The sequence below is a fragment of the Xenopus laevis genome, chromosome 3L (assembly GCF_017654675.1).
Source record: "Xenopus laevis strain J_2021 chromosome 3L, Xenopus_laevis_v10.1, whole genome shotgun sequence".
In the NCBI taxonomy this organism is placed as follows: Eukaryota; Metazoa; Chordata; class Amphibia; order Anura; family Pipidae; genus Xenopus; species Xenopus laevis.
The window spans coordinates 69555720-69574032 of NC_054375.1; the positions used below are offsets into that span (position 1 = coordinate 69555720).

The 18313-nt window shown below is 35.8% G+C and overlaps 1 protein-coding gene across 1 annotated transcript in view; it reads left to right on the plus strand.

Annotated features, from left to right (window-relative positions):
- The first annotated feature begins 6051 nt into the window (after nucleotides 1-6051).
- The window catches only part of LOC108710259 (chemokine-like protein TAFA-2), a 147085-nt gene continuing 134823 nt past the window's right edge, over nucleotides 6052-18313 (plus strand). Inside the window, exon 1 of the mRNA XM_041586379.1 lies at nucleotides 6052-7064. The gene's annotated coding sequence lies outside the window, so the exon portion shown is untranslated. The remainder of the gene's footprint in view (nucleotides 7065-18313) is intronic.

Below are 18313 nucleotides of genomic sequence, written 5' to 3' on the forward strand. Positions count from 1 at the left end.
GATGAGAGCAGTTTTTACAGAATATTATTAACATGTATTTTTAGAGCGCCAACATATTGCGCAACACTGAATAAGGGAATTTAGTGAATCCATCCGAAATGGTAACTCATTGCCTTTATCCAGTTAGCATAAGTTTACTCTCTATGTAGTCTGACTTATCACTTACTCTTGCAAACACTAATAATACAATACTTTACACCTATGTTTGATGCTGGTTTTCTTGAGAAATCAGTAAATTCAAGGTTTTTAAGACTATAATCTCAAAAAATGTAGGTATTCATAAAAACTCAGATTCTTAGAGATTTTCTTTGATACCCAAGTTTAATTTATAGAAAATTAGCCAAATTTGCAGATGGGAGTTAGGTCGAGTTTGTTTCTGATAAAATGTGAGAAAAAAATTAGTTTTAACAAATAACCCCCTAATGTCACTATGCATTTGCAAACCCGTTGAAGTGTGCATTTCTGCTGCAAAGTCTATCTTGTGCACTCAATGACAGGCAGATAACATGCTGTAGATGTCACTGACACTGAGGTTTGAATGGAATGGGGTAATTGGTGTGTTCTCCACCAATGTTTTTCTGCTGGCTGAGATAACTGCAGGTGTATTTCTAGCTTTAGACATGGGCTTGCAAAGGCAAAAAAAAATAAAACCCCATTTTTACTTTCCAATATACTTTAATTTAAGAATGTGTACTGTTTTTATAAGAAACTGTATGCAGTGAATATTCTCCCTTCATTTACTGCTGTGGATAGGAATTGTCAGATGGTCCTTAACTGCTCTGCAGGGAAACAATCATACTTATGAACACCAGGGGGGAGCCCCCACCTTACTTCCCATCCATGCAGAACTGAAGCAGTTTTGTTTACTTCCCTGTAGAGCAGTTGGCGAATGTTTAGAGATTTGTATTGGATTTTATTTTTGCCTTTACATACCCTTTACTGTTTGCAACTCCAGCTGCAGGGACAAAGATCATGGAGCCAGATTTAAACAGATAAACTGGGATTCTATTTGGAGGATTATTTTGATGCAGCCACTGGTTCTGCAGAGTTGGAGAAAGTTTGTATTAAACAATACAAAAACTATAAAATCCACGTTAGATTACACAGTCTGCATATTCTGATTATCAATCAGTCTTACTGTATCTGCTTCTGGCAGATATTATTTGACTTGTGCTGTTTTGATAATTTATGACGATCCCTAAGCAGCAGCCCAGACCACCCTGAGCATGTGCACAGTCTTGGTCTAGCAAAGATGTTTAACAAAGTTACAAGATTGTGATCCCCTGTGGCCAACTTTGAAAGCATAAATCATTTGTTTGATTAGGCTCTTGTGGTGCAGTAAGTTTATGTTTAGTATACAGCATTTCTAGCCTTATTTGATTTTAGACTTTACTTCCCCTTTACGTTTCTGTGTTACGATCCTTTTTTAATTAAAAATAAGCAAGATCTGTTTAGATAGCTTTAATGATATTCTTATATTCAAATTTATGTTTGTTTTGCCAAATATGGCCATGGTATATTGCTAATATCTTACCAATAAATAACAGACAGACAGTACCTTTGGACAAGAAAGGTTAGAGTATGTATGTATGTTTATATGTAAATAATCAATAACACCTTTCTGAACCCTGTAAAAAGAACCAGAAAAACCAGAAGAAGCTGTTTACCAATCTGGCTAGCCAGTAGGTTGTACCCTGTTGTCAGGACACTTATCCAACTTGTTTTTAGCTACCTACTCAATTGTGCCAAACTACCAAATCCAATTACCTTTTACTGGACATTTTTCTTGGCTGAAGACATGACCCCTATTAGGTATTAGCTCTCCCATAACCTATTTATACCACCAGCTGCTAGTCACATGATACTCCAGCTGTCACACACCCTCCTATACTATTCTACCTGTCATATTGCTGCCTGTCACTTCCTCTTGCTATGTGTCATCAGGATATTGCTTGTTAACACTACAGCCAGTTTGATTAAATCCCTGTCACATAAATTTTCTTCCATACACTTAACTCTTTTACTGCCAGTCATCTTTTTATTCCTCAGAGACCAGGATGGTCAATAGTTGCGACTAGATGGCTAAATTGGGAAGTAAATCATTTCTGAGAATGCCTTCTCTGCCAAGCTTTTGGTCAGGTGTCTGTAATTGAAATTTTGCCACTGTTCAATTTACATTCTTCCTATCTGGTAAAGGGGCCTGAATTTTTATGATCTGAGCCACATCAATCTTGAAATAAGCAGATTAAAAAGAACACCATGCTAGGATAAATAAATGAGAAGTATTCCAGTTTTTTTCTAATAATCTGAATTGCTTCAATTATTTTCTTTTTTTTGTGTCATTTACATTCAGACGCATTAGTACTATTCTTGGCTCCTATGATCTAGATTCCATTTGAGAGCAAATTGGAATTAACTCAGTGACCTTGTACCCTTTACTTCTAGCCATAAAAGCTCAGATTAGTATTATGACATTAGTACTATGACATTTCAATGACACTTTTCAAGTCCTAATAAACTAGACAGCAGTATAGACTATGGGCTTTTCAAGTTCTAATAAACTAGACAGCAGTATAGACTATGGTATATGCAAATGTAGATTTTGGACTTTTATGACTTCCCTCTGCCCATCTACATCATCCTCTTATTTTGCAAGACAAATATTGCAAGCTCAGTTGCAGCCCCTATTCTTAAGGAATAGGAGCAAGGACAAGTTTTGTTGTAGGCAGGGCAGACTATGCCTTGTGTCTCTATAAATAATAATAATATAAATTCTTCATAAGCTTTAAAAGAACAAATACAAAGTGCTTAAACTTACCTCTAGGCATATTATAACACCTTTTCAGTTATGTAAATTTTTGGTCTGTCATTTAAGATCTAAAATTTGTCATTTACTCTGTTGGCTAAAACTCAAACAACACGTTGGCTAAAACTCAAACAACACGTCATACATAGTTACATAATTAAGTTGGGTTGAATGGCCAAAGTTCATTTACTGGTTAGGAGAGACTACCTATCTTGTGAATGTGAAGCTCCAAAAAAAAAAATAAGATTAATACAAACAACAAATACATTAGGAATTCCTATTATGATAGGCAAATATTGCTCAATGTTCAAATAAGCTTGACCAACAAAAGAATAGTAACTGCGTTTTTTTTTATACAATGCCTTTTAATGTCAATGTTTAATGACATACTTTTGTGAAACCAATTTGCAAGTATAGACAAGTAAAGAAACCAGTTGATGCCACTGAAAAACATTCCTCATGTCAAAGAACCAACATTTGAATAAACAGTTTGAAATTTGGTTTTGAACACCTGCCATAAGGCCCAACTATTCTTGTAACTGTCTCATGGTCTCACTGATAAGGATTTCTCCATCTTCAAAAAAATCCTTCAAATTAGGGATGCACCAAATCCAGGATTCAGCCTTTCTCAGCAGGATTCGGATTCTGCGAATCCTTGTGCCTGGCCGAACCAAATTCAAATTTGCATATGCAAATTAGGGGCAGAAAGGGAAATCACTTGACTTTTTGTCACAAAACAAGGACGTTAAAATAATTATTTCCACTTTTTCCTTTCCTGCCTCTAATCTTTCACAAAAGATTTGGGGATTCAGTTGAATCCTAAATAGTGAATTCAGTGCATCCCCTACAACAAATATGGGTTGACTTTCATTTGGTTTAGGGTTTTCACATTTATTAGAGGGCTATATGCTTTTTGCCTTGTTGACATGAATCTTTTGATGAATCAAATGCAGGGTGCTACCTGCTTCGTACATGTATGCATTTGCAAGTTTGCTTGAAATTTGCACATTTTCTCACTATATGCCAAGCAACAATTTCTTCTATTCTGAGCAGTATTTGTTATGGAAACCTAAATTTGATTTGGTTAGTGTGAGTATTAATATATTTAGCCAAAAGTCAATGGGGGTTTTTATTATGCATATTTATGAACCATAGCACAGGGACTTGAGTTCCCCTTGATTAATACAGAACTGCCTGCATTCAAAAGCAATGTATTCATGAGGGGCAGTGGTGGCAGGCATCTAAGTGTCCCGCCTCCTATGCCCTACCCACCCCTTTACTTGCACCTTTTGATAAAACATATCTGTCAGTATAACTGCTGCGGGGAGACAATTCCACAAATTCCCACCTCTCACTGTTGAAAAAACCCATTTAACAGCTTTATGATCCAACCACTTTTCTTTTAATCTAAATGGATGCCCCTGTGATTGCTGGAAGGGCCTACTGTTGAATAAAATATCAGAGAGTTAAAAAAATGTCACAGTTTAGGGTGATTTGACTGCAACTTGTGTCTGAATCATGTACAGGTATGGGGTATGTTATCCGGAAAACCATTATCCACAAAGCTCTGAATTACGGAAAGGCCATCTCACATAGACTCCATTTTAATCAAATAATACACAATTTTAAAAATGATTTACTTTTTCTCTTGTACATGATCCCAGCTAAAATATAATTAATCCTTATTGGAGACAAAACAACCCTATTGGGTTTGTTTAATATTTAAATTATTTTTAAGCAGAATTAAGGAATGGTGATTCAAATAACAGAAATACTCTATATCCAGAAAAACCTAGGTCCCAAGAATCCTGGATAACAGGTCTCATGCCAGTATTTAACTCTGGGTCTAGACAAGTGTAAAGGACACAGAGCCATTCCAAGTAAGCTGTGCCAGGGCACTCACATGGATGTGTGCATGGTTGCATATAACTGTTGCCCCCTTATGCTGCTTCAAGAGATCTAGCATACATTTTCTTTTGTGTGGCTCTACAATAGTCCCAAGCCTCCACTATATGAGAGAGCAGGTACACCCAGGGTCAGGACAGACTGGGCTGTAATACTCCTCTCTGGGAACTTCTTTGATCCAGAACACGGAAACTTTAAATAACATGCAGAATATGGATCTCTTTACAGTCTCTCTTTGATGGGAGCTGTTTGTAGTCACACAAATGATCTGTAAGAGCTTCCCACGAATAATCATCCAGTATATACAACTTTCAGTATTCACAGCACCCTAGAGGTAGTATTGCTTGCCTTTGTTGCACAATCCCACTGAAGGCGAATCTCACAGGGGTCCCACGCTTCAAGGATCTCTGTATCCCTGAACCTAACCACTTGAGTCCCTAACCTGGTGCCTTGGCCCTGCAGGGTACTAAGCCTCCTTGTCTCCTTGTTGGAGCCTCTGGCTGCTTTTTAAATAACTCCTGATCCTGTATTTTACTCCTAGAGTGACTATAACAGAACTACCCTTGCATATTCTTCACTTATTCTGGAATCTTCCTTTGCTCCAGGCCCTATGGAGCACCACAGTACTTCCTCTAGCAAATGTGCAGACTATGAGCACATGGATCTTCCCCTTTTATAAAATAGAACAAAGACATCTACTGGCAAGTCACTGAACTGCCAGCACAATACTTTCACACAGGAAAAGGAAACAGCTTCCCTTCTATAACTGAGGACCCACTCTAGTTGACTAAGTAATGCCCAGGGGACCAAAGGACCTAAAGGTTGGCAAAACCTTTACCATTCCTACATAACATTTAAAATTACCCAATTTTGTGCCCTTTTTTGTTTAGTGCTGTGTCTATTTTTCTGTTTTTGTAAATAAGTCATAATGTTCTGAATATTGAAGACAACACAAAAACATTAATATGCATATCAGAATTTGTATTTATTTTTGTTATTGAGACATTTTTATGTGGAGGCTGCATCCAAAAAATGATAGATTTGGCACATCTACATTAATCTTGGGACCATAAAACAAAGTTACTAGAATTCTCAGCAAATATTCTATCTTTCCTCAAGAGGGAGACATTGTACAGGGTTTAGATGTAAGTTTAGTCATTCCATCTAATATTTTGTAATACGCTGTACCTGTTTGATACATTACAACCTATAAATTTAGATTATGTAGAAAAGAACAACTTATTATGAAGTCTGAACATTCAGAGTTTGTTTTACAAATGTTGAGAAAAGAAACTGATATTGAGAAAGAAACCCTGCTATAAAATATAAGTAATTTTGTGCATACTTTCTTTCACATTTCAGTCCAGAAGTATGAAAAGCTTCTTTTTTTCCCATTTTTTTATTTTCAAACAAGAAACCCTCATGTTGTTTGTACAGCGCTGTCAGGTACTTGCTGTGACATTGCTTAAATTCATGGCTCTCTTCTTGGATTTCACGGAGTCATTAATTCAGGTGCCATTTTGCCACCCAACCCCCTTGTGTGGGTGCTGGAGCTGTCAGCAGTACTGAACCAACTTCAAGACGTGCAACCAGACCTGTACTTGTTTATGTGGATTAAACAGCGTTTGGAATCTTTGTGAACCTTTGCCAGGGAAATTGCTTGATAGGAAATCAAGAAGCAAAGAGATAACAGAAACAGAGAGAAATATAACTGCATTAGTCTGCCAGGGCTGGTGAGCAAGCATTCATATTCAGCATTTTAAAATGATCATACCGGCTGAGTAAATGAGTTTCATGTGCATATTACATTGGTCCTGGGTTTACCACACCTTTTTATGAAGACAGACAGGGACTCAAGACATCCATTCAATTCACAGAACAGGATTGTTACAGCGTGCTCTACTGCAGGTGTGGGGCTATGCTGCCTTTCATTTAGCTTCCCGAGAGAAAAGGAGGCAGAACAACGTCTAATATAACTGAACAATACACATCAGATGTCAAATAAGGAGACTGCTGCATTAGCACTTAGGTTTTTTTCCTTTGTGGATATTTATTATTTGAAAGCACATGTGCTAAATACAGCTTGAACTGGATAGGGGATTTTCCTGCATCACAGCACTGCTACGTTATTTACAGTTTTATGATTTCTATGTAAAACAATAACATACCGGTAACATTTAAATTATCTTTTGCTGATCCTGTTTATGTTAGCTACTATTTTCTCTCAAGATTTTGGGAAGATTAAACAGTTTGGAGTCTGGAAATTACACTGGGTCTAAAGTATGATGCGGAGTTAAAACTCATTTCAGCTCCCTGGACCTACATCGCATGGCAATAGGAACCTAAAAAGCAGGTAAGTCGATTTTATCATCCATATATCTGGAAACAAGGAGATGAAATTTTAAAATGACAAACAATCATTTTTTGGCAGGGAATACTGCACTGTTGTGGTAGCAGGATGAGTTCTAGGGTTAGAATGAATGAAATCCTTGCAAGTGAAAGAAAACTGTTTTATGGCAGGATTTATGCAACAACTAGCAGAGTAAATATTAGTCATTGCAAAATTGATTTAGTTTTTTTTAATGCAGTCATTATATAGAATGGCTTATGTGTGAAGGCAACTGATTTCAGATGCTATGCTTTATGTTACACTGTGTATTATTTAGAAGTAACGAACATCACTTAAGGCAATTAGTGCTGGAACAGTGCTGACCTCTCGCTGAACGTGAGACTTTAACAGATGGAGTTCAGGGGAAAGAAATTAATTAAGTGATTCATTGTTGGCACCAGTTCTTAAATGGAGAAAGTCACATTATTTTGATAGAAGTGCCAATGTGTTAAGTTCAGACACATTTATTTTTGAGGTTCAATAAGTGTCACTAAAATGGCAGACTTTACTATTGATCCGTTATTCTGTTACTATGAATATCCAATATATCAGTCTGGAAGCTAATGTTGCAGTTGGACAAATAATGTAAAAATAACTGGCCTGGTTATATGTTTTTAGTTTCTGTAATATTGTTCAGACAAGCTGTTTTCGTCTATAAGCAGCTACATCTTCAGTATACAATAATATCACAAATCTGACAGGACCTTGTTAGAAATTGTTATACAAAGTATATTTCATATGTTTCATTGGTGTTCTTGATATGCAGCTGTAAAAGAAAAAAAAGGAGGAAACTTTAGCGTTTACATGGAAAACAATACATTTTGTTCTGATTATGTTATTCACCTCCTTTAATTGCAGGACAGACTTTATTGAATTGTGCATCTATATGCAAATTAGCATCTTAAATTAAATTGTATTGTCACCTTTATTACTGAACTTATCAGTAAGGCTTATCTTGTAAGTTTACTTTATTCACACAAGGAAGTAGGAGTTCATGATGTTCACAATGTGAGTTTATGATGTTCAGTTTAACCCACATTAGCCTTATACTAATGCCTCCTGTGAAATTAAGCTTCCTTTAGCAGGGTTCCTTGGCTACAATACACATGACGCTCAATCCAACCCCCTCTTTTTGTTTAAGCCCCTGTGTAGTTTTTTTTGTTTTGTAAAGTACTGCAAATCTTTGTGGCACTATATCTAAAAAAATATATGTAAAATGGTATACAGTGTATGTGTTATACCATTGTTAAATTTGTTATATAAATAGATTCTTTATCCAGTTTTTGCAAAATAATTTTTTTGTGTTTTTAAATTTCCTTAACCATGATAGCCTAGAGATATCCTTTCAGTAAAAAAGAAATTCAACAGCTCAGCCAAGTATTATGTACGTACAGCATACCAATATTGGCTTTTTTAGACAAAAATATGATTTGTATGTAATAAAACTGTTTCCAAGCATATAGTGTCAACTTGATGACATAGTATATTAGCAGCAGTTATTTTGCTTTGAGTAACAAAAACAGAATTAACTCAAAACAAGTAATGCTGTGGGTGTGCATAAAAATACTGTCAGAAAGAAGTCAGACAATTGCATTTACATGGAAAGAAAAGATACTATCCAAGATACAACATTTTAAAATATACAATCAAACATTGATATATTGATCATAATGAACAGCCAATGCAAATCTGTTCTGTAACAGGTTGCATAAACAGTCCCTTGAATAAGAGCTGAAGCACTGCAGAAAATAATCTGGGTGTGTTAATGCTAAATTGGAACTGTGTGGGATGCTCTTTACAATATTGGCACTAGTGAAGACTAGGCAGAATTTCATTTTCATTTTACTTCATTAAAATTACATTTCTACAAGAGTCTTGTTTGTGGCTCATTTGGGATCTAAATGTATATTTTATTAAATGCTGGACTGATTCCATGTTGATTTATACAGTATGTTTGCCGCAATTTCCCTGTCCAAGGCAGGTGCTGATTTCATAGTGGTGCTCTTTCTCTCTGCAGTGTAATAGCTTTCCCATTGAAACCATTGGATAGAAGTACAGTTTTGTGCAGGTGGGGATGGCAGCCACATCCACTGTGTGCTTCTGGAGGACTAGCATGCTTGCTTTCATACCGCTAAATCCTGTTTCAACAGTGGTGCAGGAACATTGAATTCTGGAGAGAATTCAATGGATATACACATAAAAAGAAACCTGCCATATATACAATTCACACATATATCTGTGTCTTTTGTAATGATGTTTATATATACAATTAATAATTACCAAGAACTATCCTTTTTAGAATGCACTTCTTATCAATAACACTAATGCAGACAAATGAAAATGAAAAGAGGTTATTCTTTATTCTTTATTCAGGTTGTTGAGAACCCAAGTAAGTTATCACCCAGAATAATTAACTCCATTTCACTTTATAAAGCTTTTAGTTACTTGTACTTGTCTCTATTATTTTTAAAACCATTTTTGCCTCAGGGGCAACAATCTTTTATATAATTCTGCTCTGGTCTTTCTGAATCTAAAGGTCTCAGACAAACAGAAAACGCTAAACTGACATGCCTAATCTGCTTCCTAATTGCCCATCGTTTATTCACACTAGACAACTTGTCCTAAGAACTTTTCTTCCTATTAAGAATAGTATACTTGCTACATGTGAGGTGCTACTGGAGATATACATGTCTGGGTAATGAGGGCTCAGTTTCTCACCTGCGTATGTACAATGTTTCACTTACTACATGTGAGGTGTAACATGATAAATACATGTCTTAGTAATGAGGGCTCAGTGGCTGACACTATTATTACTACAAACTGTAAAACTGATGCTGCTTATTTGAATGACAACACTGACAGAATATCCCTATTCTATTTCTTTCTCATATCTTTCCCTGTGCTTTATTAGGAATGGCTCATTGACTCACATTATTGTGCAGCTGTTTGTTCATTAAAATACAAGAGCATGAAAACACTTATTGTGCCCCACAGCATTGTAGTCTTTGTTAAATACTGGAAACTGAAGTAGAGAAATATATTTTGGTTGTATCACATACAGATCAGTGAGTTTGTTCCCTAGAATTTATGAATACCCTTTACAAAAACAAATCATGAATGCATGCTCATGTTCTTCAAATCCATTAAAAACTATAAAGGAAAATACGGTTAACGTCTCTTCTGCTTCACCCTATTAGACTGTTTGGAAAAGAAGAAGGTATTGTTTGGGGTATACATGTAACAAAAAAGTAGCTAGGTAACCAACATTAAATAGAAAAACATTAAATTAGTTTGAAAATGAATGTACATGCACTGTTGAGTAAACTGTTGTGTTTCTAACTGTTCAATAAACTTATTTGAACCAAAAAAAAATTTGTTTGAAAATGGGAGGCTAAGCCTACAATCCACTTGTCTTTTGAGTTTCTCACATAATGCTTACTGTATGAAATTAGAAGAAAATTCATTCCAACAATGAAAGGATCAACATGGCCATGCTGATACTTTCATTGTTGGAATAAATTTTCTTCTAATTTTATCCGGAGTGCCGCCTATTTCCTTTTTTTCCAATGTATTACAGCTGAGGTGCTGGGGGCTGAGCACTTGGATTTGGATTGGAGCAAGTGGAGGATATTGACCCACTGGAGGTGAGGTTGGAGCGGCCGTTTATTTGACTGTTAATGCTTACTGTATGTTCTGTGCCCTCCAAGATCAGTGAAATGTTCCATAATCTAATCTTTTTCCTGGTATTTCTGGTTAATAATGTTTCAAGTTCCCTTTTCTGAACTGTACTCCACCCACTAACCCTGCCTTGTACAGAAGCAGTTGGCAGATACACCCTTAATAAAATGTTTTGCTTTTTGTAATTTAGGAAAATTTTAATTTTGTTTTTGTCCTTGTTTGCCTTTTTATATTCGTTACAGAAAATGCATTTATTTAGATGTATTATACAGTTTATGCATTCTAAAGTACTTGTACTACTTTCATTAAGGTTACTATATGGAATAATCATAGATGTGTAGATCCAGCTGTAGTTCTAGCTGTGGCAAACAGTGTTTCTCTGCCTAGGTTTGTCAGAAAATACGTTAAGTCAAACAAGCTTGATGTAGGCCCAAAGGAAGTTCTACTCCTTGTGTAGCAAAATATCCTATGTGCCATTACCCTAAAATTACTTCCTAACCACAAAGAAAATGTGCTGCACCAGTGGCATCACCTTTTAGTCTCAGTAACAGGATAATATGCTTTTCCATTATTAAAATCCTACATTATACCATTCACAGTAAAACACAGCAAAATATACTAGTTAGCAAGCATAGATGACAGATCTTGATGAATTTCATGGCAGAAACCATGTCCTCAGCAACTTCTGAGAATCTTGATGCCCTGGTGTATTGCTATTTCTATCACATTTGTAATCAAGTATTCAGAGACATGTATGTACATTTGCACTCATTAATACTCTTCTCAAAAATCATTGAACTCAAACTGTTACAAATACTCTTTTACTTGCTTCTACAGCTTAGGACAGTGCAAAAAAGACTGAGAAAGTGTAGAATTTACTTTGATATTGTACACGATTGTATAAGATTTTAATAAAAGCAACTGTAAATGTGCTGAAAAGTTAAAGGGGCCCACTGAAGTTCCTTGGCAATCACATCCACCAACTAAAGGGTTCTAAAACACCTTCAAAAACATATTAAACAACCAAACCCGTAAAATAGCATTGTGTGGACATGGAAAAGTGTTCACCCCCAATCAGAAGTAGACTTTCTGGAGAGAATACATTTCATAAGGAGAATGGAATATTACATGCACTTAGAAATTATACTGTGGATCAGTTGGGACATTATTCAGGGTGTGAACCACCTTAGATTGTGTAAAATGCTGTTTTCCGGTATATTGTTGGTCATTTAACATGGATATACAAGCAATAAGCCTAAGGGGGTGGGGGTACATGCCAGCTCGAGTACAAATATCTTTGAGACTAAGTTGCTTTTGATTGGATTTAAATGTCATGTGATTTTATTGTTTATGTATTTAAATGATCTTTGAATAAGACACTATGAAGCCTATGATTAAGGACTATAGAAAACCGAAACACGTCAGGCAATGATGCGGTCTTTGATCTTAATAATTTGATAGTCAAACAATAAAGGATATATTTTTATTGGATGTGCGGTTCACGTTTTTCATTGAGAGAACTGAGACTCCAACTCAGTTCTGCCTAGTTCATGTAGAAGTCAATTGGAGAAGCCCTGAAGATATCCTGATCTGCGCTGGGTTTCGTGAAAAAATCCCAAGATTTCGTTGTTTCAAAAATACGAAAAATTTATATGATTCACATTTTTTCACAATTTTATGTTGTTTTTTCCCGCACAGGAAATAATTGGAAAAATGGATTAATAAATAAGGGGAAAAATCCATGTGGATTTGGTCTGACTATTTTACCACAATTTTTTTGGATAAATAATCTCCAATATCTCACAGGTGTGTAGTTTAAAGTATCTGAACCTAAAACACATAAACCACCCACATAGTATATAACACTAACTATATTTTGCACTCACACGTCCATATATAATTAAAAATGTTTTGCAATAGTGTCTTTTATCTATGTTTTCTCAAACAGGCAGGCTATTAGGGGAAGTTTTAGTTTTACCTATCCACCTTATACTAAGCCATATATAAAGTTTTTAGTGTTTTAAGAAAATTCAGGACACGCCTACCACCATTGGTTGTTTGAGCGAATTACCTTGGTTGTTCATTTTTCTCATGAATGTAATTAGCCAGTTATCAAGCAAGCCATATGTTTTGAATTATAAATGGGTCATGTATCATGTAAGCTGGGGGCCATAAAAATCTCCAAATAGACAGACCTGAATTACCCTATCTCTAGTAAGTAACAGTTGACTAGTCAATAATTAACAGCAATGACTGTAAGGTTGTTAATCGTAATGGTTGTCAAATCTTTCATATAGTTATACCTATGGCAGTTTGATAAACTTTGACTTTCTACTGTAATAACTGAAGGTTTTCCAAGAAGTTCTCCAGTGCATGCAATGATTGAAACTCTCTGAAAATTATTTTATGTCACACTGTAAGAAAACAATCCCCTTATAAAGCTTCATACAAACTCCAGGTTGTCAATTTCAAAGCACTTGTTTCCATAGTTATCCAAACTTCATACTTGAGAAAGAGGACATAGAAAAAACGAAGAAGCACACAAGAAATATAAGCTTTAGTAGAAAAAAATATTGAAATGGAGGTGGACTTTTTAAGACAAAGGCACAATTAACATGAGGTTTACAGATATTTGGTCACAGAGGGAAAGGGTAGCAAGGTCTTTTCTTTTTTAATTGGAATCTTATTAAATGTATATTTTTTGTTTTAAGGCAAAAAGCTTGAACTTGATGATGTGTTTTTTTTCTCAATATCATCTAATAGGTTACATGTAGAAATTGTATATGAATCAATGAAAACAACCCATGTATCAACATCAAAGTGCCCACTTTTGTGTTTCCAAACAATAATTTCCATGAACTTCCAGACAATTCTAATAATTCTTGATGGCTGTCAACTTGCTGAGCTGAAAATCATGCAGTAGGGAAAACACTCTACCCCATTTGCCAGTGCCATTGAAAACTGTATCTGACTTTAGCTCTCTGAGAATTTGTCAGATAATTAATTTTTCTACATATAAAGATTTTAGTTTAACTCTATTTTTTTAAATAGAGCATTGTATAGCTTTGTTTTAATGCTTGTTATTCATTTTCCTATCATCATCCTGCAGACCAATGTACTAAAGCAGCACTATTTGGCCATTTGGCTAAATTGTACAAATATTCATATGATGAGAGATTTTTTGGATATCCTATACACTGGCCCTTGTTTCACAATCCTCTCCAGAATGCTGTTACAAATGATATCTCTGAGCATTGCTACCACTAGAAATAATTTTATGGTGCCCCAAGCTTCACCCAAGATTTTCCTTTTGACCTGTTTTTTCCTTTGGCTGTTGACTGGCAGCAGCAACAAGGACTATTCTGTATTCTCTTGGTGCTACATGAGACCTTGGTTCTTATCTTGCCCTAATGGCTCTGAGCACCATAGCATTTATCAATGAGGTGGTGAATTACACATTAAAGATTAGAAAAAGTTGACACCTTTGAGGTGATGGTGTTCCCTTGTCATTAACTCCCTAGCACTGCTATGTATCCGGCAGGCATGTGTATTTTTTGGTCTTTGTTTAGTATTTGCAAATGGTTACATCTGTATATTAATGAGCAGCCATACAATCAGTAGCATTTACCAAGGAAGGTGTTTTTATAGCCCTGTGGCTCTTTTATCCCTCCAAAACTCACTTAATTCACATTCTTGCATGTGATTATAGAACTTGTGCTCCAGGAATTCAGAACCAAGCTATTTCTCTGCCCCTGCTATTGTACAATAATGCATTCTATTGTACAATTAATCATGCTTCTTGTATTGCCAAAACAGATTCAGCGCCAATACTGATTCACTGTGATAACATATAATTATCATCAGTCAGATTGTCGAGGATGGATTATTTGCTTTTGTTTTTATTTGAACAAAATCAAGAAATCCAAATTGGGTGAAGGAGGCCTGGTTAAGTGCCACTATTTTATTGTTGCTCCCTGTCACCAGCAGGTTATTCACAATCAAAACTGTCAGATTTTTTTGTCTTTTATGTAGATTGTACCTGTTGTGCTTCAGCTGTTTTGTATAGAGCAGTCCATTCCTTGCTCCTTTGTTTCTCATTCAAATGCACATTGCCGTGTGCAGCTGTGCCTTGATTATATGTTGGATTTTTTAAAAAAATTGTGCCAATCTTTGCTAAATAGAATAGGCTAAAGAGAGGGCCATTTGATAACCTATGTCACAGAACCAACAATATAACATTAGGCAGACAAATGCATATAAGGTGCCTGCCATAGGCCACACAAGATTGCTCTGATCACAAACTCAGAATACCTGCTGCAAACTTCCTCACCACCTCTCTAAAAATATTTGCTGATTGCCTGATTGTTCAGTAATTCTCTGCTAAAATTAAACCGATCCAGTGATTAATGGAGGTTTGCATGCAAATGGAAAAGTTTTGTTTTACAGATAATCATAGAAATGTGTTTAAGGGATAATTAGCCATTTTGTTCTTAGGGAATTTGTGTAGGATTCAACAATGTTGCACTTTGCTCTAGTGATTTGGTGGGTAATGTAAGACACTCATTGCACCCATGTGAAACGTGTGCCTGTGTTTTTGTCTGATAATAGTTTTTTTTGGTCTTATGTCACTGTGGCATTTGCTGTAATAAAAATTCATTTTGTATCTTTCAACATTAATTTCTGAAAAATTTCAGTAACCTTTTGGTTACAACTCTCAGCAATCCCTGTTCAACAAAACTGGTGAAAGTATCCCAATAACAACAGCAATCGGACCAAAGGTCTTTTATCCCAGACATATAAAAGAGCCCCAATGCACAAGCCAAAACAGGAAAGTTTTGACTAGTGGTATATTCTTATAACATTTTACAAAGAAAATACAATTGACAATGATACAAAGAATCAGAAAGTTGTACAACCCCTGTTGTAAAATATAAAAACTATGGATATGTAGATGAACTGAAAACTATATTAAGTAAAATTCTGGTGTTCCATCCTTTTATTGTACTGTAAATCATTAACTGGAACAGGCTACCAACTACATAGCCTGAATGCAAAATGTTGCACAATAGAAGTAAGTGTATTATTGGTTTCAGTAATGTACATAAATCAAATTTGATTTACTTATCTTAGGTGAACTTGACCCACAAAGAGTCACAACCAGCAGTGGCAAAACAAGAAACATCAGGCAGATACAGCTTTCAGTAGAAATTTGATTCACAAATAGTGCTAAAACTATTGACAATTTTTAATTAATATATATTGGAAAGTTGCTCAGAACTGCATTTTATTTAATTATCCAAAACATTTTTTTCACTGGCGTTCCCTATTAGATTTGTAAAATTTAAGGTTTTCAAGCTGCAATGCTTTTTCCTCAAGTTAAGACCTTTGTAAATATTCTGCAGCAGTGTTTCTGTCCTTTGAATAATGTGCCTAGTCTCATTTTTTTCTCCTAAACTTTTGGAGTGTGTTATCTGCTATTTTCTGTTGCCCTCCTTTATTCTTTCCCATCTGACTTTTGCAGTGATCATTCAGCCCACACTGCTCTTACTAATGACATTCTTATTGATTTTCCTGCAGCTTTTGACACTGTACACTGACTACTTCTATTTAAAATACATCATTAATGTCAAACTCAAGGCAAAGCCCTCTCGTTTTTGCATCCCTTTAGAGTCACAATTTGTAATTCATCTTCTCTTGTAAAGCTTGGTGATGGCACACCAGAAAGTTCAAATCCAAAATATTTTGCCTCCTTTATACATTATTTATTGGCAATTTCATTACTCTTTTAGTCTGCAAATAATTTTGCCTGCATACAATGGGTATCTATTTTGCTGGCATAGTCAACTCACCTACATAGAATTCCATTATTACTAGGGTACTGGTAGGGTACTGGTATACTGTATCTATATTATTATTTGTAGTTGTGGGATTTGGCCAATAAAAAATGTTTCTTCGTTTTTTTTTTTTAAAAAAAAGTCAAGTGATTTCCTTTCCCGGCCCAAATTTACATATGCAAATTAGGATTTGGTTCGGCCAGGCACAAGGTTTCTGCCAAATCTGAATCCTGTGAAAAAGGATGGTTACAGGCAGAATCCTGAATTTGGTGCATCCCTAGCGTTGTTACATTTGTTTATAAAGCATTAAGATCTGTGGGACTGTACATTATCTTACCTACAGGGGTGTACCTGCAATACTGTGAGCCACCAAAAATATTCTTGCCATTGACAAACCAAGGAACAAGCTTCATCCTTAAATATGGTTTTATTTTAATCACACCTTCCACCCAATCATAGGGCTGCTCAGCTCAATACCATCAGGTAGCTGAACCTATCACTATAACCAGGAGGGAGCAGCTCTATTTAATCTCTTAGCATCACATAATGATGTGAGATGTAGTGCAACAGCTACTGGTGGGCCATAGCTTGGGATAAAAATAATATTTTTAATCCTAGATCATTGGTGTTTCTACCAATTTCTCCTGGTCTTTCTACCACTTGTAAAAAATTGGTTGCTTATGGAAAAAAAGCATTGGGTAAAACACTTTGTTTCAAACCTGGGCAATCCAGAAGCTCTGTTAAATCTCCAAACATCACTTGCAAGTCAATGACAATTACAAAATGTTGAATAGAAACTGCATTAGGGCTTGTGAATGGGGAAAGTCCCAGTATGCTGGAGCACTTCTCACTTTTGACCTCCAGCCTATTAAAACTTTGCCTTGCTCCCCAAGGCCTATATCATTTGCAAGATGTCTGTGAGACCACAACTGTGTGACTGGCAGAGAAGAACCTGTGCTATGTAACCGTGTGCTATGTAATCCTAGGGACATAATAGATAGAAACATAATAAGTAGTGTTATTTTATGTACTGAATGTGACCAGTGGGTGAGGCAGGCAGCAGTAAAACAAGTCTGTCTGGCAGGCAAACGTTGTGGGCGGTTGGTAGACAAGCAAAATCTATGAGACATACCAAATGGAGCAGGCGGCAAGAAACAGGTCAGGGACAGTACAAGAATAGTACAAGAATAATAGTAGTAGGGTGGGATAGAAACACCCTCAAAAACAAAACTCTATGTTCAGGACTCAGCTCTGGTATTAGGTTAAATCACCAAGAGAACTCAACAAGGGCGAAAGAAAGAAGTAGGCTTAATCAGACCCTCAAGCTGTGAATGGCTTGCAGCTGGACCAAATGAGTCTGGAGGTGTGACTAATGGAAATAATGGCAAATGCAGTTTTCATAAACATTAAATCCAAGGCTAGGTTAACAAAACATCCTGTGGCTCAGCCAAGAAGACCACTGGCTTGTCAACATAAGGTTTCCAGACTTGACAGGTCTTGACTGTATCTCAGTATGAAGCTGTGACCAATACAGATTAGTTACCTGGACCAGAGTACGCAACAGTTATTATTGGGTGGACTGGCTGAATAAAAACACAATTAAAAAAATGATATATATATATATATATATATATATATGTAGAATAAAAGCTGTTGCACAACAGGGTCTTGCAAAAAAAAGTAATTATTTATTGTTATCGA